Source organism: Acinonyx jubatus, chromosome B3 (assembly GCF_027475565.1).
Source record: "Acinonyx jubatus isolate Ajub_Pintada_27869175 chromosome B3, VMU_Ajub_asm_v1.0, whole genome shotgun sequence".
NCBI lineage: Eukaryota > Metazoa > Chordata > Mammalia > Carnivora > Felidae > Acinonyx > Acinonyx jubatus.
The window spans coordinates 82,954,269-82,980,608 of record NC_069386.1 but is presented as its reverse complement, the minus strand read 5'-3'; the positions used below and the strand labels follow the sequence as shown (position 1 = coordinate 82,980,608).

Genomic DNA, 26,340 nt, shown 5'->3' with positions numbered 1-26,340 from the left:
TCTGACCACAGAAGATTTAAAACTTTGATGACTGACTATGTAAATTTCTTTGAATCTCTTGGAAGAAAGTATATACACAAAATACTGTTACTTTATTATGATGTCATAAATGATCCCACTGGTTTACACTAGACTCACCATGTTCTATATATCCTGCTTTCATCAGTCTTTGGTATTTTGGGGAGATTTGAATGATCTCACGTTGTCTTTATTCAATGAAACAATTCTACTGAGGAAGAGAAATGCCCTTCCTGCCCTGGGAACATCCTGTCAAGTGTGGGATGTGTTTCCTGCATACCTTGTCTTCTCTGATGCCATTAGCACCCACACAATTGTCCAGCCTTTTAGAGAATGATTAACTTGGCCAAGATGGATTTCCCCAGCTAGCTGAGAGTCAGCACTGTCTAGAAAACAGAAGATTTGGCTCCTGACTCATAGTATGACTTTTCTCCAAACATTACATGCATCCTTTGGTCTTTTTAGTTTCTCTGTAAGATACTTGCGTTTCCTTTATCACTGTGAGACAGAAAAGGATAGTATTTTGAAGGCTGAAAACTAATTTCAGGAAGATTAAATTAACTTACTTGGATACATTTTAATTTCCACTTGCAACAATTTAATAAAAATTTCCACTAGGGTTCTAGATCCAGTCCATGTACGGGGAGTAATCTGCTCACACTGGTAAAGTATGTAAATACTTTCAGGCTCATAGATACCATTTAATGACTAGAAAAGAAAGAATATGATGACTGGGGCTGTGGAGGCTTGAAAATTTATGTAACCTTTCCATGGCTGCATTGATTTACATAGGTTCTATTTTAGTAGAGAGCCACACACAAGAGTATATTATGGCTATTGATTTTGTTCACTTAAAAAAGTTTTTTTTAACGTTTATTTATATTTGAGAAAGAGAGACAGAGTGTGAGCAAGGGAGTGGCAGAGAGATGGAGATAGAATCTGAGGCAGGCTCCAGGCCCCAAGCTGTCAGCACAGAGCCTGACATGGGGCTCAAACCCATGAGCAGTATGACCATGAGATCATGACCTGAGCTGAAGTCAGACGCTCAACTGACTGAGCCACCCAGGTGCCCCTTGATTTTGTTTTCTTGAACAAGCCTGTCAGTTCTAAATATATGAGAGACATAGGAATATAATAAGACACCTTGGATATCTCCAGTTAATGTTCCAAGTCATCTATACAGTTCTGTAGTGGAAAGGCTGATATGGTAAATGAAACTGAATAGAGACATAAAAGAAACTTTTGCAATTCATATCTAGTATTTGATAGTATAGTAATTAACAGCAATAAGCTTTGATATCAGGCTGCCTAGTTCAAATTCTGGCTCTACTGTGTCAGAGCTGTGTGACCTCAAGAAAGTTACATTTCTTTTTTGGGCCTCTGTTTCATCATTGGTAGAATGGAGATACAAATTGGGTTATTATGATGATTAATTTAGATTCATTTAGCTACAAAGCACATGGAAAAATACTCAATAAATGCTAGCTATTATTAGACAGTACAGTCTGGATTAGTAAATTTAGACCTCCCAAACCCCACTGTATTCCCACTCCCTCAAAAAACAGAAACAAAAAACAAAACAGAAAGAGAATAAAACAGATAAAAAAGAAAGAAAAGAGAGATTATTTTGGTATTATCACAGACCTCGGTGATTTTTGTATTAATCTCTCTGTCAACACTTGTTAAGAGTAGAACATAAGCTTTCAAGTTAAGAAGACAAAAGGAACACATGCATCTAATATTAACCCCGCTTAAAACCCTACTAAACCTATAATACAGAGCCTTCTAAAATGACAAATCCACAAGAACCTGGAAACAAGGGAGATAACAGCAATAAAATTTGGAAGCTGGAAAGGAGATGGACAGGTGGTAACTAATCTTGCAGATCCAACAAAGTCAATTTTGAAGAGGGATGAACTAAGAACCAACCTAGTTTCTCAAAATACTCCAGAACTGGAAGCAAAGGAGGCAGGCTAACTGGAGGCGTATGTCTTCACTCAGAAGACCTGGATAAAAGCTGTTAAGGAAGCATCAGATTCCTAAATCTTCCCTCCCCACTCCACATACATACTGTTTCTGCTGTGGTGGGGGTAGGAAGTCTGAAGGTTCATTACTTGGATGTGGTAAATCAAAGGATCTCTATATTGAAGTACTGTGCACATTTCACAGTGTGAATACAATACTGAAAAATAGGCATGACGTGAATATACGTATATTGAAAGCAGGATGTAGAGAAACTCAGACCTGTTCCTGTTCCTCTACTTGGCTCTCAGAAACACTGGCAGTAGTAAGCCCTTGGCCCTGCAGTCAAGAGATTGGAAACTCTCCTTTGGGGAATCTGACCAGGCAAAGAAAAAACCCTAGACATACTGACTGTTGGGAATTCCCCAACAAATGGCCCACCCAGATCACCCTACCATGAAGTCAATAAGCCCCACCTACACACCCAGAGCTTCTAATCAGCTCTTGAGATTATGTTTAATCTTAAGCACATAGCAAAGAATTATCACAGCTGTGGAGAGCCTATGACATGGAAGAGTCTAAAATAAATAAGAAAAAAAAAACAAAAACAAAAGACTATAAAGGGACAAGGCCAAAATCCTACAAAAACTTATCATTAAAATCATGAGATAATATATATTCATTATGTATTTTTTTTAAAGGAAGAAAATAAAGAAGAGCTCTTAGGAATTAAAATATGGCTGCAACCATGAATTTAAAAAAAAAGCAATAGAAGGGTAGAAAGAGAACACTGAAGAGGCCTCCCAGGAAAGGAGCAAAGGGATAAAAATTAAGAAATTTAGAAGACCAGCCTGGAAGATCTAACATCTGAATAAGAGACAGAGAGAGACAGAGAAGAAGAAAGGGAGAGAGGAAGAAGGGAACGAACAGGGAAAAAAGAGAGGAGGGGTCATCAATGAAATAATCAAAGAACATTTCCCAAAACAGAAAGATAAGAGTTTTTAGAATGAATGGATAGCAACTTGACCATATCAAGTCACACTACTGTAAAAGCTTACAATGCTGGAAACAAAAAGACAATTCCAAAAGCTTCCAAAGAGAGAAAAAAAAATCATATAGAAAAGATCGGGAGTCAGAATGTCTTCAGATTTCCACTCTTCCTGTAAGCAGCCTGAGATGATCTCTGAAAATGGTTCACTATTCAGTTGACCCAAAAAATCATACAAAATCATGCAAATCAAGAGGTTCAAGGGTGCCTGAGTGGCTCAGCTGGTTGAACTTCAGACTCTTGATTTCAGCTCAGGTCATGATCCCAAGCTTGTTGGGATTGAGCCCAGTGTCAGGCTCCGTGCTGAGCATGTAGCCTGCTTGTGATTCTCTCTCTCTCTCTCTCTCTCTCTCTCTCTCTCTCTCTCTCTCTCTCTCTGTATCTCTCCCTCCCCCCCCCGTCCCCCATACTTGTGAGCATGTGCTCTCTCTCTTAAAAAAAAAAAAAGAGGTTCAAATCTTCATGTTCACTTTAACAACACATGTGAAACTGCCTAGGCCATCAAGGGTATGCATATCCAAAAAGCCACACAGTATCTGAAGGATGTCACTTTGCAGAAGCAATGTATGCCATTCCATTGCTACAAAGAGTGGGGCTAGACACAAGGTTGGTGTCCCAAAAAGAGTGCCAAATTTTTATTGTACGTGTTTAAAAATGCACAGAGTAATGCTGAACTTAAGGATTTGGATGTAGATTTTCTGGTCATTGAGCACATCCAGGTGAGCAAAGACCCCAAGATGTGGTGCAGAACTTACAGGGCTCATGCAGATTAACCCATACATGAGCTCTCCCTTCCACACTGAAATGATCCTTACTGAAAAAAGAGCAGATTGTTCCTAAAGCAGAAGAGGAGGTTGCACAGAGGAGAAGGATATCCTAGAGGAAACTGAAGAAACAAAAACTTATGGCTCTGAAGTACATTCTGCATAAACTAAATGCAAATAGAAGTAAAAAAACAAAAACAAAAAACAAATGTCTTCAAATTTTCAACACTGGAAACATAAAGTACTATCTTTAAAATTCTGGAAGAATATTATTTCTAACCTAGAGATCTATTTTCAGCCACTCTATCATATGTAAGAATAATATAAAGACACTTTCAGACATGGAAGCATTCCAAAATTTTACCTCCCATGCATCCTTCCTTAAGAAGCTCCTGGAGAATGTTTTCCACTAAAGACACTAACCCAAGAAAGAAGAAGACAGGAAATAGAATCCAATACAGGAGAGAGGCGATGGGAATTGCAGGAGGATGGTGAAGAGAGATTCCAGGATAATTGTCTATGTATCAGATTCAGAGGGCAATCAATCTAGATTGGAAAGTGAGTCCAGAGACAGCCACACTAGGGACAGTCATCACCACGATCTCCACTACCATCACATCATCGTTTTCATTTGAGCATAGAGTGCTCAAATGCGTGAGCTTGTACTTGGCTGTCTTAACCACAGTCTGGAGTTACTATACTCTCTACTCCCTGCCCTGCTGCCTGGATCGGTAAAGACTTGCATTTTACTGAAAATGCAAGAAAGTTTTGCTTTGATCTACTCCTAAAAGCTGGAGGAAAGCCATGTGAGTGTAGAGGCAGTAAACAGCAGCCTGTTTGGTTTGACCATATTTCTGTCAAATGTTGTCTAACTGATCCAAACTATAACTCTGCCAGATGCCTGATAAAACCTCTGTTTCCTAAGACTCATGCCTAATGCTGAATGCTTACTTCCCCAGAAGGGGCTCTTACAAGCTCTCAGAGAAGCCATGAACCAAAGATTCTGTTCACCTTCTCCAGGGAGTTGTCATCTAATAGCAACAACACTGGTCTTTCTTTACACAGCTAGGGTTGAGCTTGCTACTTGGTTTTTCAAATCTAAACAAAGAAGAGCAAGAAAATTATTTATACCATACTCAGGGTGGCAGGATGAAGAAGAGGTTAGTAGAAGAAAGAAAAATAAGTTAGGGCAGAGAGCTTCTTAATCTGACAGGTATAGGAGAGTTTTATTATTATTATTCTTTACATCATACATTTACATTTAAAGTGTTCTTGGGGCACTTGGGTGGCTCAGTTGGTAGAGCATCCATCTCTTGATTTTGGCTCAGGTCATGATCTCCCAGTTCATGGGTTCTAGCCCCATGTCAGGCTCTGCTGACAGCATGGAGCTCACTTGGGATTCTGTCTCCCTTGCTCTCTCTTCTTCCCCTGCAGGCGTGCATGCACGTATGATCTCTTGATAATAAATAAACTTAAAAAAAAAGTGTTATTTATAGATGATTATGTTTCTCTCTCTCTCTCTCTCTCTCTCTCTCACACACACACACACACACACACACACACACACACACACACACAGGCTCTGTAATATGAATCATATGAAGTTCCCAATATTCTACCATTTTTGAGGTGCAAAATAGCAACCTCCTATGTTTAAATCTAATAGTTGAGGCTCAGCAATGTACCTTATACCCTTGAGGTGAGTTAAGAGCCTAAGTTTCCCCATCTGCAAAGTGTAGAGTGAAAAATAAAACAACAGAGAAATCAAAGTGTAGAGTGAAAAATAAAACAACAGAGAAATCAATGTAATGAACTCTCATAACTGTGTAACTCTCATACTATGTATGCCCAATACAATAATTCCTGTCCTCCAAAAAGTTAAAATGTAAGACTAATGGGGAAATTCCTTTGTGTTTCCCAGAGTAAAGATCTGGCAAATATTATATTCACATAAGTATAGTTTAATGTAATGTAACAATGAGAACTTAGGAACAGTTTTTAGAAATCCCCAAACCCTCACATTTCCCTCACTTCTGCTTTTCTTAAAGAAATAGGGGCACAGAAACTGGAAATGGCAGGAAGCAATAATGGGGATGTGATTTGAGGGAGAGGTGTGAGAAGAGGAATTAGATATCAAATGAGACAAGTGTATTCACTATGTTCTAATCAAGGCAGAGATATGGGCAGACTGAGTTGGTTCTTGGTAGAAGAGCTATTTTGAGGCTTTTTCCAAGCATACAGAATAAACACTCATGTAAACTAAAAAGAATCATCTTCTTTTCTCCCTTTAGCATAATTTACTGGGCAATTCTGGTGGGTCAGAAGCACTTTAAACATCTTTATATACATCTTCACTTCATCCTCATAGACGTCCTATGAATTTGGTACCATTATTACCACCCTGCTCCTAATGCCCTTTTACGTACGAGTAACTGAGGCTCAGTAAAGTTAAGGAACTAGCTCAAGGTCACAGGCCAGTAAATAGCAGAGCCAGGTTTCAAACCTGGGCTAATTCTAACTTCAAACCCATTCTCTTAATCAGTAACCCTCTTATACTGAATACATCTTGATTCTAACTCCTTTCTTTTCAAAATGTTCCCCCCCCTTCTTAATCCTGCCCCTTAATCTATAGCTGTGACTATGATTTTTCCAGTAACATCTATTGCTTCCTCCTTCCTGAGTTGTGGGAAATCCCTAGCTACTTTTTTTTGACAGCCTAACGCTGTATTTCTTACACTGGGGTATGCACAAACAGTACTTGGCAACATATTGGGGGCACCCAGAAGCCCATAGGATAAACAGGCACATCCTCCTGGACTGACCATTTTACTTCAGTTTTGAGACTCTCCTTGCTTCTGATTTGAAAACAAACACAGAACTGCTGTGATATCTTCAACTGCAAGATCTATACTGACTTTTAAGATGAAACAAACAAGACTCCAGATATATTTTCTATTTGTGGCAGGGTCATATACTGCAACCTCTGGGTATAGGTGCTTTCTCCTCTACAAGTGTTAAGGAATGATCACTGGGCTGTAAAGTAGGTCAGCAGAGAACAGCACTCTAACCAGCCCAGGAACAAAGGCAGACTATGGAACATTGCCCTAATCTGACTGTTCAAAGACACTTCCAAAACTTTGTACTTACTGGAAATGCATATATTTTTTAAAATGCAAATTTTAGAAAACTATGTTTAATGATGGCATTTCTGTGCAAAATAATTGTGTGTATGTGTGAAAACAGTCTTGAAAGATGCACACTTAACTGTTATCAGTGGTTTCCTTTGAGGAGCAGAACTGAGAGAACTTTCAATTTCTTTTTTTTTTTTAATTTTTAAATGTTTGTTTATTTTTGAGAGAGAGAGAGAGACAGAGCACAAGCAAGGGAGGGCAGAGAGAGAGAGAGAGGGAGACACAGAATCCAAAGCAGGCTCCAGGCTCTGAGCGGTCACAGAGCCTGACGCAGGGCTCGACCCATGAACCACGAGATCATGACCTGAGCCGAAGTCAGACAGTAAACTGACTGAGCCACCCAAGTGCCCCAAGAATTTTCAATTTCTATCATTTGATAGTATTTGACTTCTTCCCCAATGAACATGTATACTACCTTTAGAAAACAAGAAAAACGTCTGATGGTTAAAAAATAGAAAGAAGAAAGTGGGGGAAACGGGTGAATGTTGCCAAAAGGTACAAACTTGCAGCTGTAAGGTAAGTAAGTTCTAGGAATGTAAAGTATAGCATGGTGACCACAGTTAACAATACTGCATTATATATTTGGAAGTTGCTAAGGAGTAGATCTTAAAAGTTCTCATCACAAGAAAAAAAAAAACTATGTGAAGTGACGGATATGTTAACTAAATTTAGCATGGTAATCATTTCACTATTTCGAATATCTATAAAGCAAATCAGTATACCTCAAACTTTAGGTATACAAATCAGTATACCTAAAACGAAGGGGAAAAATAGCAACAACAGCACACACAGTAATCCCCCAAACTAAAGATAAAAAAGGATTCCTAGAGATCTTCCAAATCAGTAATTCTCTGAATGACTGAGCCTAAAAGGTCAATCTGAAAATCAGCAGATCTCAGAGTAGGTTCTACCTGAATTTATTTAATTCAATTCAGCAAATATGGTGTCCACTCTGGCAGGCACTACTTGAGGTGCTGGGATATATAGACCTTTTTTTTTTTTTAATAGATCTTTATATCAATAAGATTCACTTCTTTTCTTCCAAGAGTTCTGTCCAGGGACACAGACATGTAAACAAATCACTGTAATATATATAGTTTTAGTGCAATACAAAAATTTACCAAGTGGATATAACTCTTCTGCTCCAGGTGACAGAAGGGTGAGCAAGACATGGTAACCTACCCTCAAGGAGCTTAGAGCTCACTGGGAGTAAATATAAGGTGTTGGCAGAATCTCTACAAAGGAGGCTGAAAAGAGAGGCCTGTGGCAAGTATTGAAAGTTAAAATGAAATGAAACGAAACTTCCTAGTCACATGGGGGAAATATAGGGGAGAATATTCTAGATTAAAGAAGTAGCAAATGCAGAGGCACAGATGAATGAAACAACACAGTATGTTTAAAGAAAGGCAGGAATTTTAGAATTGGTGGAATGTACAGTGCAGGGTAGGAGGAAGGAGGTGCTGAGAAGGTGAGAGAAGGGCCAAGAGGTACGTAGAAGTCAAACAATCAGGACTGTGCACTGTACAGTACCTTGGGTTTATGTGATGACAAGCCTCTGAAGAGCTGTGGCAGCAGAGTAGTGACACTTTCAGATGTCCATTTCAGAAAGAGCATTCTCACTGAGGTTCAAAATGTAGGGAGGTCAATTATTAAACTTCAGCAGTAGTGAGAGATGAAGAGTCTAAATAAGATAGGACAAGACAGACGAGAGAAGTACAGCCCAAGTGAAATATGACATGAGCTGCAAATATAAGTTTGGTAGCCACATTAAAAACAAATAGAGGGGCGCCTGGGTGACTCAGTCAGTTGAGCATCCGACTTGGACTCAGGTCATGATCTCACGGTTGGTGGGTTCCAGCCTGCATGGGCTCTGTGTTGATAGCTTGGAGCCTGGAGCCTGCTTCGGATTCTGTGTCTCCCTCTCTCTCTGCCCCTCCCCCATTGATGCTCTGTCTCTCTCTCTCTCTCAAAAATAAATAATAAAACATTAAAATTTTTTTTAAAAGTTAAGAAAATAAACAAAAAGAAACACAAAATATTTTTACTTAACACACTACATCAAAAATGTAGTTCAATATCAAAAATCAAAAGTTCAATATGAAATTAATATAAAAATTATTAATGAACTAGTTCCTATCCCTTTGTACACTAAATCTTCAAAACATGGTGTGTTTTTCACACTTACAGCACTTCTCAGTTTGGTTAGCCACACTTCAAGGGTTCAACAGCCCCACTGACTGGTGGCTACCATATTAGTGCAGGACTGGAGGGATTAATTTAGGAGGCAATATTGATTTGCAGGATTTGTTAATTTCATGAATGTGGAGAATAAGAAGGTAGAAATACCTGGAATTGCTGGCTTGGGTAACTGGATGGACAGTGGTACCAGCAAACCAAATAGAGGATATAGAAAGAAGAATAGGTCTGAGGGAGGGAAGGGAGGAGACAGAAAGTTTGGTTTTAGAGTGTTAACTTTGCAATGAAGTTATTTGCCCAAGCTAGTAACCTAGTTAATACATGACAGAGCCAGAATCCTGACCCAGATCTCTTTGATGTCAAACCTTTTCTAAAGATTACTCTAAGTGAGGATTTGACAAAAAAGAAGGATGAGGCATGGGAGGTCAAAGTCTCCCTTTATTTTCATTCAATATGAAATACCTTCACATTGACATGTCTCAGAAAACAAAACAAAAAAATTAAAAATCCCAAGTATGTGAGGCTTTTCATTCCATTTCCAAATTTCGTGCATTAATAGTGCAGCCATAATTTTCAGCATTTTTGAAAGACAGCAAGAGATTTTTTGAAATATGCCCAATTTAAGAAATCTAATGTAAAAAAATACACTTTCCAAGGCACTATATCCTACTTTGTAAATTTACACCAAGCCTAGAAATGGGATTTTTAAGATTTCATCAAAATTATGTCCATACTGTAGGTGAAGGTATTAATTTTTAAGACTCACCAGATAGTCAGAAAATCACTAAGACCTTCTGATATGCTAAAAAGTGCAGTCTGATTCTATATGCGAATTCACAGATGTTTACTTGAATTAAATTTTGGTTTCTCCTGCATATATGCCTAGGAAGAGAGTATTGGGAAAATGATACATCCAAAAGTAGGTGGCATAATAGCTGTCCTTGGGATTATTTGCTGCTTCAAAATACAACTGGTTGCCTTAGAAATGACTATGATCACACACACTCTCACATGCACATGCGCCTGCCCATATATGCCCCAAAGCTATCTATGAATGGGAATAAACAAAATAATTTGTTTTCAAAGGCATGATTTTCCAAAACAGAAACAGGCAAAGTGAGAAAACTTACCTGAGTCAGTTTTAAAACAAAGAAAAGAATGGTTTAAATTTTGACCACTATCCAGGAAATGGTAGCCACAATATTTTTAAAGGATGCTAAAATTAGAATGTATGTGTACAGAATGCAGTCTGAGTAGTAACTCTGGTGATAGTGAAATGATTTATAAACCACCAACTCTGTGCCAGTCTGCACAACATTCCTATCAAGCACTCTGTTTAAAAAAACTTTTCTCATTTTTTAAATAGAGAACAGAGCAGAAGACCCTTGGTTTTCCAGTTAGACAAGGCAGGACAATTCATGTCCATGGGAAAGTTATTTCAGTGTGACATACCACTGAGTTGAAATGGCAATGGTATGGCTTCATTTACTTACTCCTATTAGGCAATATAGGAAATGCAGAAGCAATAATGTGCCTGTTATCTGTCACCTGCCAAAAGGAAGGACAATACTGTTTGTAAGATGTAGACCAGGCAGGCATCAAATTCTAGAAAATATTGCAGTTGGGAGTTATCACAAGAAAATCATTTTATGAACTGTCTTAGTCAGCTTGGGCTACCATAACAAAATATCATAGACTGGGTGGCTTAAACAACAGAAATGTATTTCTCATAGTTCTGTAGGCTGGAAGTCTGAGATTAGGGAGCCAGCATGGTTGGATTCTGGTAAATGCTCTCTTCCTGGCTCACAGACAGCTGCCTTCTCACTGTGTCCTTGGCGTGGCAGAGAGAGAGAGCTGTCTCTTCCTCTTCTGACACTAATCTCAGGTCTCTTCCTCTTCTCATAAGAACCCCCCATGACCTCATGTTAACCTAAACATTGGTAGTTAGGGCTTCAACATGGCAGGGGTACACAATTCAGTCCATAGCCCATAGCATGAATCAGATCATCTGTTCTTATTTACCCACTGCCTGATCTAACCAACTCATGATATGCTGCCAAGCTGGCATTCAAACGGTGAGAATTTGATCATTTGCTTTGAGAAATATTGTTCGTTTTCGGGGAGGCAGAACATCTCTGAGAAAAGCACAGTATATGGATTCCGTGTAGTACTAGACAGCTGTTAACCTCTGGGCAAGTCACTTAACTTCTGAGCCTGTTTCCTCATATGTAAAATGACAAAAATACAACCACTTACTCCAAAGAAACATATGAGGATAAAATCAGATAATATCTATGAAAGGACTCAGTAAGCTGTAAAAGACTACATATTGTTATTGTTAGGCTATGAAAGCACAAAAATGTGGTCCATTTATACATGGCTTTGACAGATCCTAAAAGATTACGATTTTAAGAGAATTAAGTTTTCATGAAAAAAGAGTGGACATATATTTGCAAAGATGCTTTAACTCCTTGATTTAAGCACATTCATTTCTTCTTGGTTTCACTGTCATCACTTGACTTCAAGATGCAATTAGGTCTCCTGACTAGTCTTCCAACCAGGATTCTCCTGGATCACTGCCAGGTTACTTTTCCTGCTATTCATTCTACTTTCTGGGATTCATCCCAATTTCTGGGATTCTAGGCTATCCTAAATTGTAGGTATGACAAATCCAGAATTACCTGGTGAGGAGAGGGCTACATATGCAGGTTTGGAAATTATAACACAGAACAACATACACAACACAGGAAGAGTAGCATAATGGGAAGACCATGAACTTTGGAGTCAGATTGGCATTTGAATTCTGAATCTATTACTTGTATTTATTTACTCTAGGAAATGGTTTAATTGCATCTCAGTTTGTAAAATGGAAAGTTAATTGCTTACTTCATAGGGTTATTTAAGCACAGTGTCTAACTTTATTAGTGTGTGTGTTTTAGTTTCTGTCCCTTCATATAAAACAGATAGAAAAATAAGATGTTAATAAAAACAAAATGGTTATGTGCATTGTATATTTAGAGTTTTGTTTGCTCCACTGCATAATCAGGTACTATATCTAAAGTGCAAGAAGATAAAAAGGCTACATTGGAAAAGGGAACAATTTAACAAAATAGTTCACATCTGTTCCCAAAATAAATCTTTTTTTTTTTAATGTTTATTTTTGAGAGAGAGAAAGGCAGGGCACAAACAGAGGAGGGGCATAGAAAGAGGGAGACACAGAATCCAAAGTAGGCTTCAGGCTCTGAGCTGTCAGCACAGAGCCTGATGTGGGGCTAGAACCCACGAACCGTTGAGATCATGACCTGAGCCAAAGTTGGACACTTAACCAATTGAGCCACCCAGGCGGCCCTCAAAATAAATCTTTTGACATATTCAGATATCTCCTTGGTCAAAACATCAAATGTAAATCTATGGTTACACTGTAAATTAAGTTTGAGATTTACATTTTTGTCTGTAGGATAGGTTGGATTTGAAAGAAACAAAACTGGAGATGAGAATCCAGTTACGAGGATATGGTAGCTATTTAAGCAAATGCTAATAAAGATTTGAAGAGAAGGCTATAGAACAGAGGGAAGGAAGAGAACTGATTTGAGAAATAATTAGAAAGTAAAATTGGCAAGACTTGGTGAATGACTGGATTTGAGGGCTATGGAGAGGGAGGAGTCACAGACCACGCCCAGGTTTCTACACTGGATGCCTGGAAGGATGGTGGTATCATCTGTAGGAGTAGAGGTTAGGGATGAAGATGCTGACTTCAGTTTTGGACATTCTTAGTTCGAAGTATGTACTTGTCTAGGGTAGAGATGCAGATTTGGAACTTGACAGCCCAGAAAGTGGATGAGATCCACTAAGGTGGAGCCTGAGACAGAGCTTCAGGGAATATCAACACTTAAGGGGTAAGAGGAGCTCAAGTATAAAAGATGACAAGGAATGGTCAGAGTACAAGAAGAAGGATAAGAGTATGGACTCACAGAATTTACATTTCAAGAAGAAAAAAAAAATAAAGTACTAAATATAAGAGAAAATGTCTGCATGTCTGTATCTCCCCACTGAATTCACATATTGAACGCTAACCCTTAGTGTGATATTAAGTGGGGATGGGAGTCTTTTGGGGGTGGTGATTAGGTTATAAGGACAGACCCCTCCTGAATGGGATTAGTACCCTTAGAAAAAAGGTCAGAGAGATCTCCCTTGCCCTTCTGCCATGTGAGAACACTGTGAAAAGTTGGCTATCTATGAACACAGAATCAGGCACTCACCAGACACTGAATCTGCAGAGCCACGAACTTGACTTCCCAGCACCCAGAACTGTGAGAAATACATGTTTGTTGTTTATAAAGTTACCCAGGTTATGGTATTTTTGTTATAGCAACTCAAATGGACTAATACAAGGACTAAAATATGTCCACTGGAACTGGCAATTAGGAAACTACTGATGGCTTCAGTGGGGCTAGTTTCAAAAAAGTGATGGGGGCTAAGCCATCCCTTAGGGGTTAGGGAGTAAATGGATAGCAAGAAAGAAATTGTATACTAGTCTTTTGAGAAGTTTAGATGAGGAAGAGAGAAACTAGAGCAAGCTAGCTGTTTATGAGTTAGTGATTAAAGCAATGGAGATCCAAAGAATCAAAAGCATGATACAAAGAGGCCAAAGTAGAATTTCAGGAAAGAGGGACAAATAGATCTGTTATAGAAGAACATGGATTTTGGAAAGAAGTATTTATAATCCTGTAACTTTGCCCCTTCCTAGCTATGAGACAAATTACTTAACCCTTTTTGAGTTGTAGTTTCCTTATCCTTAAGAAAGAAATACCACTATCTGTGGATCCGCTGTGAGAGTTAAACGAGATGCTACATATAAAAGTGCCTTGCACAGGCACCTTCTGCTTGCTCCACAGAACATACTCAACAAATACTAGCTTCTATCTCCCCACAGAAGTCACTAGTAACATTGAAGAGTGTCATTTCAACTAAGCAGTGAAGATGATGTTAAATTGTCCTAGATTAAGGCATTCAGTTATGAAATATTACAAATAGGGAACAAGAATTGAAAGAGAAAAAGGATCTGAGAGAGTTAACCATGTTTGAAGCCTAAAAACGATGAGGCAAGTAAACTGCCAAGAAAAACTAAGGCCAGAGGAGCCCTCATGTCTTATATATGATTAGTGTACGTCCCCAAATTATTTGAAATAGAGGTCCCCCACTGGTCTATAAAGGGTGCAATTTGCAACAAAGATGGAAGTTGTAGAAAGCTGGACATGGAAAGGATCACAGGTCAAATGAGCCACGTCATGGAGGAAAGTTTTGATGGAGCCTGGTGCTGTTGATCATTTCAGCAAAGATCGAGGAAACAAAATATTTAAGAATATTAGCTTCCAAAGCAGACTTGAATTCAAGCATCCCTGGGCCTGTTAACAAATGTGAAGCACACAGCTAGAGAATTTGTGGGTAGAAAACATTCCCTAATTGCACAATCTCTAAATCTTCCCATCTGATTCTAACTATAACAGATGTTCAAACAAATATACGTCTCAAGTTTTCCAACCCAAATGCACAAAGAATTACTCTCTTCAAACATACATTCATTCTAATAATTAGTCTTGACATGACAGCTTTCTTAAATAAATTCAAAGTTATTCCAGATGGGGGGTGTGTGTGTGTGTGTATGTGTGTGAAATTATCAATATTTTCAGCTTCATATGTTGGTTACAGAGAAAACCTAACGTTTAAAGAATTTAGAACTGCACAGACTCAAAAAGCAAGATAATGGTATAATGGAATCCAATGCTATTCTTTTTTCATATCTCTCTTCCTAAATAAATACAAGAAATGCAACTCTCTCTTCAAAATACAGGGCACAGACTTCTTACCAACTGCACATTTACTGACCGCAAATCAAGGTGGATGAGCAACCACATAGCTCGGAAGAAAAAAAAAAGAGAGATGCTGTGATCATGTGAGGGAAAAGAAAACTAGAAAAAACTTCCCATGTTTCTCTGTACAGGGAAGAAAGAAAGAAAGAAAGAAAGAAAGAAAGAAAGAAAGAAAGAAAGAAAGAAAGAAAGAAAGAAAGGAAGGAAGGAAGGAAGGAAGGAAGGAAGGAAGGAAGGAAGGAAGGAAGGAAGGAAGGAAGGAAGGAAGGAAAAAGAAATTAGAGAACTCTTTAAAGGCAAAGAAAAAAATCTTCCAATTGCTACTGAAGGTAAAGAAAGAAGTGGTAAGTGAATTTGAGAGCAACTTAACACAGGTAGTCTGAAGAAAGACAAAGGTTGGTTTCTCCACAAAACTTCTTCCACCCCCTGGGAGAGAACTTATGTGCTTTCCTTAAAGAAAAGAGTTGCACTCTGGCAATGCTGGAACGTGGGAAATGACTGACTTTATTATAGGAAATTAATTTTGACAAACATCCAAATTAAGCATAGTAGACAAGGTCACTGTGTGGAGTTGAGCTGGCTGTGCACTGCACAACTCTAGGGCAACATTCACACAGACTAAGATGTGAGAGCCCCTGTGGGTGATGCGCAGCAGCAGCCCTGATGGCAGGCATGTACTGAAAACAATGTGAGCTCCAAGAGGGCAGGGGATTTTCTCTGTTTCATTCATGGTATCCCTGGCACAAAGAATAGGGCCTGGTACTTAAGACGATCAATTAAAATGTGCTGCATGAATGAATGCATTAATGAATAAAAGAAAAGGGGAAAACTGAAGTTTGAGAGCAGAGGGGAAGTATATGTTAGAGCAGGATTCCTTTCAACTGGAAGACTGAGCAAGTAAAAAAACCCAGAACCTTGGAATGGAATTCCTACCTGTTATGTAGGAGGAGAAAGAAGGGATGACAGAACCAGTTTGAACTGTCTTGCCAAGTTTTATTGTGCTCTGGCATGGACTTATTAAGAGTGAAGCTAAAGTTATATTAATAAAGAGGGGTGGAAAGACCATGTTGGCATAGATGGGAACTTTTCTTCTTATTTTTTTCTTCTTAGTTAACAGGCTAAGTATGTCAAGAAAAGTTCACTCAATTGCTTTTTTTCTATCAAAAGTATCTACATGGCCATAACCATACAGGGAGGTGGAAGTCAGAAGAGGATTTTCACCATAATATGACTCCCCCCCCCAACAAATAAATTCTTGAACACATGATCAAGTAAGATGAACACTGCAGAAGTGATCTCTAAATTGTTATACACTACCATAGTGTTAGCTGTTTTTATTATCCAATTAATAGAAACAGAATTCACAAAGAAAGATTAACCAGTCACGTAATGTCTACTGACCATATTCTGAACTTGAGCATATATGCATGTATATAAAATAGGTAACTTATATTATTCCTTGATTTTCATTCTGTTCTATTTATCAGGTTTCAACTAGACCTGTAGTCTGTTTCCTTAAAACCCTCAACATCATCTTTACATGATCCCATTAAATATATATAGAATTTCTAAGGACATGGGCTGTTTATATGGAATTTCTTTACACATTCACAGTATTTTTTTTAAGTTTTATTGATTTATTTTGAGAGATAGGGAGAGAGAACACTCGAGCACAAGTGAGGGAGAGGCAGAGAGAGAGAAGGAGAGAGAGGATCTCAAGCAGGCTCTACCCTGTCAGCACAGAGCCCAATGCAGGAACCAAACTCATGAATTGCAAGATCATGACCTGAACTAAAATCAAGAACTAAAATCAGATGCTTAACTGACTGAGCCACCCAGGTGCCCCATATTCACAATGTTTCTTAAAATTTCAGCTACAAAAATTTATTTCAGGAGAGCTGATGCCTCTATATGTCCTATTATGATTCCTCTGATGACATATCACAAACAATTAATCTCACCAAAGAAATTTGCTAAGTTGCTCTATATTCTGAGCAATACAAAGGTACTTACTGAACCATATTTTTTCTGTTCACAATCTGTTTTCTGCCATGGGTTTTGGGACACACCATCTGTAATTTCCATTAAAACAACAAAAGCAAACAAAAACAAAACACATAGCTCTTCGCTGTATAAAAAATCTGTAGTTGGCTTCTCTGGGAGGAACCACTCCTACTCACAGCCACTTGATGTTTATCAGGATCTATTAGTTGAGAGCTGTGAAAAATAGAGTGGGAAGTTCCCTGTAACCAAAACAAAAATGTTACAAACACTTACGTGATCCTTAGCAATACCTGTCTCCTATCCACCATATGTTTAGGAGTTTAGTAGGTTATAGAACCCACCAAATAAAGGACAACTCTTCATGTGGTAATGTGATGTACCAAGCCATTAAAGCTTTATTTTTCTATGGGTAATAAATCCACATGGTTCAAAAATCCAAAAGAAACCAAAGGGTATTCACTGAAAAGTTTCCCTCCCATCCTATCCTCCAGCCACCTAGCTCCTTTCCCCAGAAGCAACCAATATTTTCCACTTGTTGGGTGGCCTTCTCAAGAGACATGAACAAGCAAGTGTGTGTGTGTGTTTTCTTTCCCCTTCTTTGCACAATGGGTGGCACAATGTATACTGCTTAGACTCCTAAGCACTTCTCCCACTGTGCCATGGATAGGGAATAGGCTTCTCATATGGGTTTTTTTGTCGTTGTTAGATAGAACGATAGCAGTTTCCTCAAGTGCTGTGTTGTGAAGGAGCTTGAGGCCAGCAGGCTTGAAGGACAGTATGTTGTGAATGTTCTGTAATATCTGCTACAGCCATCTATTCCCGTTCTGTGCCTTACTTTATCTTCTACATGCCTCTATTATAAGAATTACCACACTTTATTATGCTTGGGAAGGGGTGTCTAAAGGTAGGTACCATGCTCTTTTATGGATATAATGCAAGGTGCCTACCCAGCACAGGACCTAGCATATAATTAGCATTTAATAAATATTTACTCAGTGAATCCCACAGCAAAATTCCCAACGTTTAGGGAGAATGAGAGAGCTTTTCATATTCATGGAAGAGCTACTTCCCTCCATACAAAGATAGATTTGATCAACTCTGGAACTGTAGATATACAATGATGGTGTATTTGAAACACAGGTGACAGTGTTCTCCCTGTCCCAGTCAGAATTTTCAGCAATGCCATGTGGCACTCAACCTCCTTGACATAAAATAATTTTACAGAACTTTACACAGGATCCTATATGTATAATCACCTGGTTTCCAATCACTGCCATGTAAAGGGAAAATGGTTGTATAACATGTGATTTCTGAAACAAAGGTGAGGTGAGAGGGAGGTCAGGTGATGGTGAAATAAAAATGAACAGAAACATCATGAGTGAAAAAGAAAGTTTATGATTATTTTTTAAAAATCCAGCAAATGAGAAAAATTAAGAACATTTCAACTGAACTTTACTCATTTAAGACTCCATCTGCTAATCATTCTCATATAAGTACTGCCATCTACAGTACATCTAGGAATCCTGGTATTTTTTTAGGGAGGAAATAACAGAAATGAAACGTCTGGCACACAACAGGCTAATGTCTTCATGCCCTTTTAAATACATGCATTTATCAAAGTTACATGGTATATTTTCTCTTTGTCATTTTGAAAGGTAATAATGCTTAATGGGTTGGTTATTATCTTTTAAAAATTTATAGTGTAAAGCTAGAGCTTATGATTTTAAGTCTTTAAATTACATGTTATGTAACTATTAATAGTGAAGAAAAAAAGAACTAATTTATAATTTTAACCTAGAATTTTAAGAAATATTTTAATATGCTCAAATTCTCATTCACTTCATTTTGTTATAAGATACAAATTGGGACTCTCCAAGGAGAAGTAAAGAGAGTCCCTTTTTTGAAGTGAAAAGAATCTCTTATTTTTGGTGGGATTCTCTTTACTGACCTGTGGGTTAGTGTAGGGACAGACAGGATGGAAAAGGAGGAAGGGCCATCAAAAGTGAACAGACTGACTCATATTTGTAGGTACAAGCTGGAAAAGCCTAAATGAAGTTATCCCAAACCACAGGTGATCTTCATGTTCCCAAGAGAATATTATACCAATGTGCTGTGTTGTCACAACACAGCTTTTAAGGTAAATAAGTGGAATCCATTCAAAATACACTTTAGAATCAAAAAGAAGAAATTTGATTTTGGAGATAACATAACCACCAATATTAAGAAGACAGTGAATTTTTCTGGGTTGTTTATCCAACTATTGCCAACTGGGTATAAAATTTCATCTTTTTTCTCAAATCCCATCCTATTATGGGTACGAAGTGTTTGACAATAGGAAAAAAAGGGTGATATTTAGTACTTCCCCCACACACACCCTTTACTCCCTACCTCCCAAGAACTACTTTGCTACATAGTGCTATTTGAACATGTTGTCTGCACACAGAATCAGCCCCCCTTCTTTCTCACCTCCTCAGCTCTAGTTATAGAAACCTAACCTAGTCATAAAGAACCAATTAAATGGTGATGTCTGTCCATAAAGTATTCTTTTATTCCTCCTTAGCTAAAAGTAGTTTTCCTTAGCCTATGATTTTTTTTTTTTTTTTTTTTTTTTTTTTAGTTTTTCTGAAATACTTCTTAGGGCCCTTATAAATAGTCTACATATGAACAACTTGAGTATTTACAAGATTATAAACTCCTTGACAAGGAGAGAACTGCATTTTACTCTCCTTTGTATCTGCCACAATACCCAGCACTATGCCTGGCACAGGATAGGAAGTCAGTAAAGATGAATAATGTGTGTTTACATTTCAAAATTTATATTGTCCACAAGTAATTTTTTTGAGGAATACCATGGCACAAAGATCAACAACAGAAGGGTCTTTGTTAAATATTTCTTGGGCAAGGAAAGCCAGAATCTATGGCAACTACAGTAAAATATACATACTTAAGCTCATGGTTTTTATAAGAGTAATACTTAGTGTCATTAAGTCACTAGCAGTCTAGTGACAACTTAATATTATAACTTGTCAGAGCTGTGGTTAGGCTAGGGGCATTTGATTTACAAGGAGCTAAAACTTCCAAAGTTCTTTTCTAATCATTAATTTATAGACTAGACAGATTGTACTATTGCCAGGGAGATGTCGTAACTACCAGAAAGGAAAGCATAACAAATTCTAAAACATACCAAATGTTGGGAAGAAGGGCAGGTATTAGAATCCTTAGCCTTTTGTTTACTGATTTCATTTCTTGGGTCTCTCTTCACTACAGTAGAAAAATGCCCTACCAAGGTATTCAAGTGTTGAGACTCTCCTATTCAGAGTTCCTAATAAGTTTATGTATGTGGTATGTTATACTACATAAAATTAACTACAACAGAGTTTCTTTTAAAACAATCAAGAACAATATATTCAGAAAAGAACACAAATCTATGCAGAGATATGGAAAAAATTAATTTATGATACTAGCAAAACCAATCAATATCAATGATTAGATATGAACATGGACAGGTGGAAATAATTATCAGGAAAAATTATAATTAAGCTAAAAGAGAAATAGATGAAAAGACATCATTAGTGTAACCCTGGAAACAATCAATAAACTTCCCACAATCTCAACCCAAAACATACCACAATCAACCAAAAGGAGTTTGTGGTCAAAGATAAACAAGAGCTAGATACAAACCATGTAATTTCAAAGTTGGGAAATGGGGAGAGAACCAAGGAGACAATAATTACCAGGGAGGGAACACTATTGTAATTAGGTAGCTTTGGGGAAAGTTATAATTATGAAGGTCAAGGTGCTACACATCTGATAAAATCCTTAATTAGTTGTTGTTTCAGTAATGTTTCATGTTCTTTAGGTATTTTCTAGTATAGGCTGTACCATTTTTTTCCATTGGAACTTTAGAAAGAAAATAAATTGGAAAGGCTGCATTATGTAGTGTTTAGAGCATAGGCTCAAGCCAGATTTCTTTAATTCAAATTCTAGCTCTTGCTTAACTAGCTTTGTGACCTCAGGGATGTCACCTAATCTCTCTAAGCTTCAGTTTCCTCATCTACAAAATGGGAGCTAATACTGGTTCTCACCTGATAGGAGGATTTGTTTTTTATGATGGTTAAATGATTAATTTAGTAAATTAATTTATTGTTTATAAGGCACTTTGGAACTGTCTCCCACAGAAGTGCTACGTGAATGTTTGATAAATAATATCGGTCCTCAATATTCCCACTGTTCATCTGACTTAAAAACTTTGAGATTGATCTGATTGCTGTAGATATCTGGCACCCCAGTCCAAGTTAGCATGTTCCAATTTTAAGGTCCCCATAGACCACTCTGATGGCCATGATCGAGAAGATCTTCAGATGTACGTATTATGATGACACTAGGTGTAATTTAAAAAATAGTTTTCTATTTTTGAAAAAGCCCTGCTTTGACTTTACTGTCTGTCCTTCATTCCCCCTGCTATGATTTCTGTTTCTATAATTTTAGTTAAAAGATAGTTATCCAGGAAACAGTATACCTCTTACTCAGGGTGCTTAAGTGTTCACTGCCTCCAAATCTGCCATGACCCTAAAGAAATTAAAGGGCACACACATACACACACACACACATGTCAGGGGAATACATAGAGAGAGGATATAAGAAGATATGCATCATTTCCACTGTTAGATATATGACAGTACACAGTAAAGCTGCGGATAGAGTGGGGTCTGAAGTCTCAATAAGACCATGTAAAATCAGGAAGAGCTCCCACATAGAGGTGCTGGTGTGATACCTAAGGAATACTATAGTAGAGCCTTTCAATAATTTATCAGTGAAAAATCAAGTAGATGGAGAGTAAGATAATGGCCTTATTCCTAATAACAATCTCTAGAACATGGATAACAAGAAAAGGAAAACTTGAAAGGTTAACACATGGAGGCAAGTGTCACTGAGACTCATGACACTGGAAAGGTATGTTCTATTCTAATGATGCTGTTGTGGTTGACGAACTGTGATGCTTTCCTAATACAGATTACAAAACAGATATAGACACGACATACAGTAGTAACGGGAAATGTCACCTCTCCCAGCATGGGTGAGAGGTTTCATTCTGGTAAAAGTAGAGCACCTGATAAGTTGATATCATATTGACAATTTCATTTCTCAGCAGAGGAAACAACAAAGAGAACTGCTATTCAGGAGTATAAAGACTCTCGAGGAGGAAACTATAGATGATGTGACAACGGCTTTAAAAGACATGATGGTCCTCACTAGTCTGGACTTTATAAGAGCAAAGGAAGGAAACATTTCCCATGGGAGGACCCTAGACCCTGAGAGAGAAAATGTCAAAGTGTTCAGACAGTATGGAGTAATTCCAAGCTAGAAACTCTAACAGGGAGTATAACCTAAGACAAGTGGAAGGTAAGGCTTTAAAAACAAAATTGTAATATTATTGACTCTATTGAGAAAAAAAGGAGAGAAGCAACTAAAGAAAAAAATTAAACACAGGTAGAGATGCATTTATTAAAGGATGAATACAAAAACTGGTGCAAACTCACTACAATAATATCAAGAAAGTTAACGCCCAGAAAGAGATTATTTTTTTTCCTAAGCACATGACCTTTTTGTTTCCTGCTCTTTCTTGCCTCCCCCCTCCACCCCAGCCTGCTTCTCCTTCAGGTCAGAACTGCTGGTTAAGTTCTACCTAGCAAGGAGACCAGAGAATTAGAATCTCAGCCTGGGAAAAGAACTTGAGAGTACAAAATGGGGCAAAGACAGTATGTGTTAGGGACTTGGCAGTATCCAAAATAAGCTATTTTATGGCTATCAGAGTGGTCTATGGGGACCTTAAAATCGGGACATGCTAACTTGGACTGGGGGTGCCAGATATCTACAGAAATCAGGGAGACAGGGCTAGCCCCATCAGTGGATCTGAGTGGTATGTCCGTATTTCTCATGACTTTTTCTGTAGGTAACTGTTATTTTGAGCTTTTTGTTGCTTTTACTGAATATGCTCTGAAGTTCTTGAACCAAATCTGTAGTACTGTTACACATATGTCAATTTTTGAGGCCATTCTTTCCAAATACTGGACTCTGAGTGTAATAAATACTGAATAATGTCTCCCAGCTGTTTCTTGGTGAGTATCATTTGTTTTCATCCATGGATGCCTCTGGTGCTGGTCTTTGGTGAGATCCACTGAGCTGGCATCCTTTAATCTCTGCTGTTCATATATTCAGGGCCAATGACTATTACAATTTGTAAGTTATGGACAACAGAAAATAAAAGTTCCAAGTTATATTCAAGTTGGAAATGCTGCACAAAAGACTGAATGAGAAAAGAAGTACAAGAGAATTGACTGAAAAAAATAATTACTCCAAGCGAGTTCATTTTTCTAGGCCTGGATGAATTTCATCCTAAGATACCAAGAAAACGTATATATATAATTGTGCAGCCATTACTGGTTATCTCTAAAGAAGGAAGAATGGAAGTCTGGAGATAAACAAACATGACTAATTTTCAAAAAGGAAGGAAATATAAATCTTGAATACCACAACACCAGTTCAGAAGAGGAACAAGACCAAAGAAGGTCAGAGTAGTAACACAACCAAGGTCATGCCACAGGAGTGGTTAATTAGACACTGCCTCTGGGGCCCGCCACTGGACCCTCAGGTGAGCATGCTTGCATGTCGTGCAGGCACACACACCACAGTCACAGTAGGGCAGGATACAGACTTCCACTGCCGTTGTGAAATGTCTCTAACCGCATCTGTGTCTTTATATCCTCCAGAGTCAAAGTCCCAGGAGGAAAAGCCCACCTGGCTAAGCATGGATCTTGTCTGTCCGTTTTAGTTGCAGGGCTGGGACCAGAATGAGGTGACTAAGGCCCTTGCCTTGGGCACAAAATTTAAAGGGGCACCAAAAAATTCACTGAATAAGATGAACAGTACTTTAATGCAGTATTTTGCACGATCAAAATCAATGCACAAAAATCCACAATGAACAAAATATCAAAATTTAAAGAAAGACAGGTTCAATAATAGTGCCACGCCAAGCCATACTGGTGCCTATGACAAAAGGGACAATCAATAACAGTGATTCAGTTTTTCTTTAAAATTTCGATATTTTGCTCATCATGGATTTTTTTTTAAGTTTATTTACTTATTTAAGTAATCTCTACACCCAATGTGGGGATCAAACTCATGGCCCTGAGCTCATGAGTCCCATACTCTTCCAACTGAGTCAGTCAGGCACTCCCATCATGGATTTTTTTACATTAATTGTGATTTTTAAAATATTGCATTAAAACATTTATCCTTATTAATTACTGCATTTTGGGGCATCTCCTTAAATACTACAGCTGAGGTGAGTGCCTCATTCTTACCCCAGCCTCAGGCCTGCCCCTTGGTTCCAAGGAGCAACAAGAAGAACTGTTTGGAGCCATCTTTGATTTTCCCTGTGGGAGGGCATGGCTCCAAAATAGGAAGTGAATGTGGATGCTCCTTCTGCCTGGAACATAAATCTGCCCTGCCTCCCTCCTCTCTTCTTGATTGTCAGGTCTCAGTTTAGATCTCACTTCATCACTACTGATTTAGTTATTCCTCTATGCTCTCTCAGTATTCTATACGTAAGCTTACCAAATACTTACCACAGTGTTTTACCATTTATTTGTTTACATCCTCCCCCAAACTACAGTCTTAGATGACACAGATTCTGGGATATTCATCCTTACATCATTCTAATACTTAACATAGTGCCTGACTCATATTAGGCCCTCAATAAATACTTTCTGAATGAAAGGTATGGAAGCCATATCATAGGGGAGTAAATGAAATGAAAAGTATTGATTCCAGAAAACAAGACTCAGGGAAATATAAATAGTTGTCCTCATCTACCTGAATGGCTGTCATGAGGAAGAAGGTTAAGATTGCATTTCTCAATCTTTTGTCCATTCTCCACCCTCCTGGAGGAAGTTCATGACACATCCATCACAACTGGCTCACAATGATATTAAATATTCATTTAATATATTTTTAATGGGATTTTTTTTTGAAGGGTGATGGTGAGATCCTGGAAAGGATCTCATACCCCTAGAAGACTGTGTCAGAATGCTAGAGAAGCAGTACATGTGTTATTCTCCCCGAACCTGAGAATCATGGGACAAGTTTTTCTTATCCCATATAGCTTTATAGGAGATCTAGAACCCACTGTCAAATATTATCCCAGAACAGGTTTTGGCTCAACAGAAAGAAGGATTTTTACCCTTTAGAACTGCTCATAAACAAGATAGGTAGAGATGAGAAATGATGAATGTGCCATGACCATGAACATTGCAGCTCCTTATCAGGGTGTTGCAAAGTGAATCTGGCAGGAAGTGGAGTGAGATTAGGGTGTGGGTTGAATAGTGAACCTCAAAAAGATATATCCATGTCCTAATGTCTGGAAACTGTGAACTTGTTTGAGAAAAGAGTCTTTTAAGATGTAATCAAGTTAAGGATCTCCAAGGTGAGATCATCCTGGATTACCCAGATGAGTCCTAAATCCAAGGACTACAAGAGACAGGAGAGAGGTCAGGGACACTGAGAAACAGACATGAATATGGAGACAGGGAGAAATGAGACAAGTAGATTTGTGAGAACTTCTAAATTGAAGAATCTTTGTTTCTAGTCATTTCCTGCTTAGCAAAAAACCAAAACAAAACAAAACCAAAAAAAAACAGAAAACCAGAAAAACCGAGACCATATGGAAAGCTACCACTCAGGAAAGCTTTTCTGCGATGTTTCCTGAAACTGACACCTCTACTCTTCATGCAGTAAAGAAAAGGGTAAGTATTTTAATACAATCAAGTAGCATTTCTGTTGGCATACAGAAACTACAAAAAAATTAACTGGTAATGTTGTGAAGTTGATGGTACCAACTTATCTTTAACAAATGCATGAAGCTATGTCTAACACGTAGGATTTAGATGTGGACTCCATCCAAATGTCATGTATGGTCACTTAGGAAATGGTAGCTAATCCAAATTATGCAGGTAAGGGACAAAGTATGCTCTTCTGAGGGTCCACCAAACACTTTTCAAATACTCAGTGTCTAAACAATGTCACGTGTAGGCCACTAACTTTCATAAATGCTGTATGTCCCTTTGTAGAAAAAAATGTTTCTGTAGGCCCATCTTATTCTGCCCATAACTTGCTATTAATTTACAAAATGGGCTTTAAAAAATCTGTGACTATTTCTTAAGCTTTTAAAGAAAATGTAAATACCCAAAAATAATGACATTCCAATTTCACACTTTTTGGATTGTTAA

The 26,340-nt window shown here is 38.0% G+C and overlaps 1 protein-coding gene across 6 annotated transcripts in view; it reads right to left on the bottom strand.

The window, feature by feature from the left end:
• Nucleotides 1-26,340, bottom strand: part of PRORP (protein only RNase P catalytic subunit) — a 132,504-nt gene that overhangs the window by 17,692 nt on the left and 88,472 nt on the right. Inside the window, exons 6-7 of one of the 6 annotated variants that reach the window (XR_008299361.1) lie at nucleotides 17,063-17,292; nucleotides 8,514-8,602 (exon numbers count right to left, since the gene is read on the bottom strand). The exons of 4 other annotated variants lie outside the window; for them this stretch is intronic. The gene's annotated coding sequence lies outside the window, so the exon portion shown is untranslated. Of the gene's footprint in view, nucleotides 1-8,513; nucleotides 8,603-17,062; nucleotides 17,293-26,340 lie in introns of those variants that run through there. One more of the 6 variants, XR_003422458.2, reaches the window with a different exon arrangement.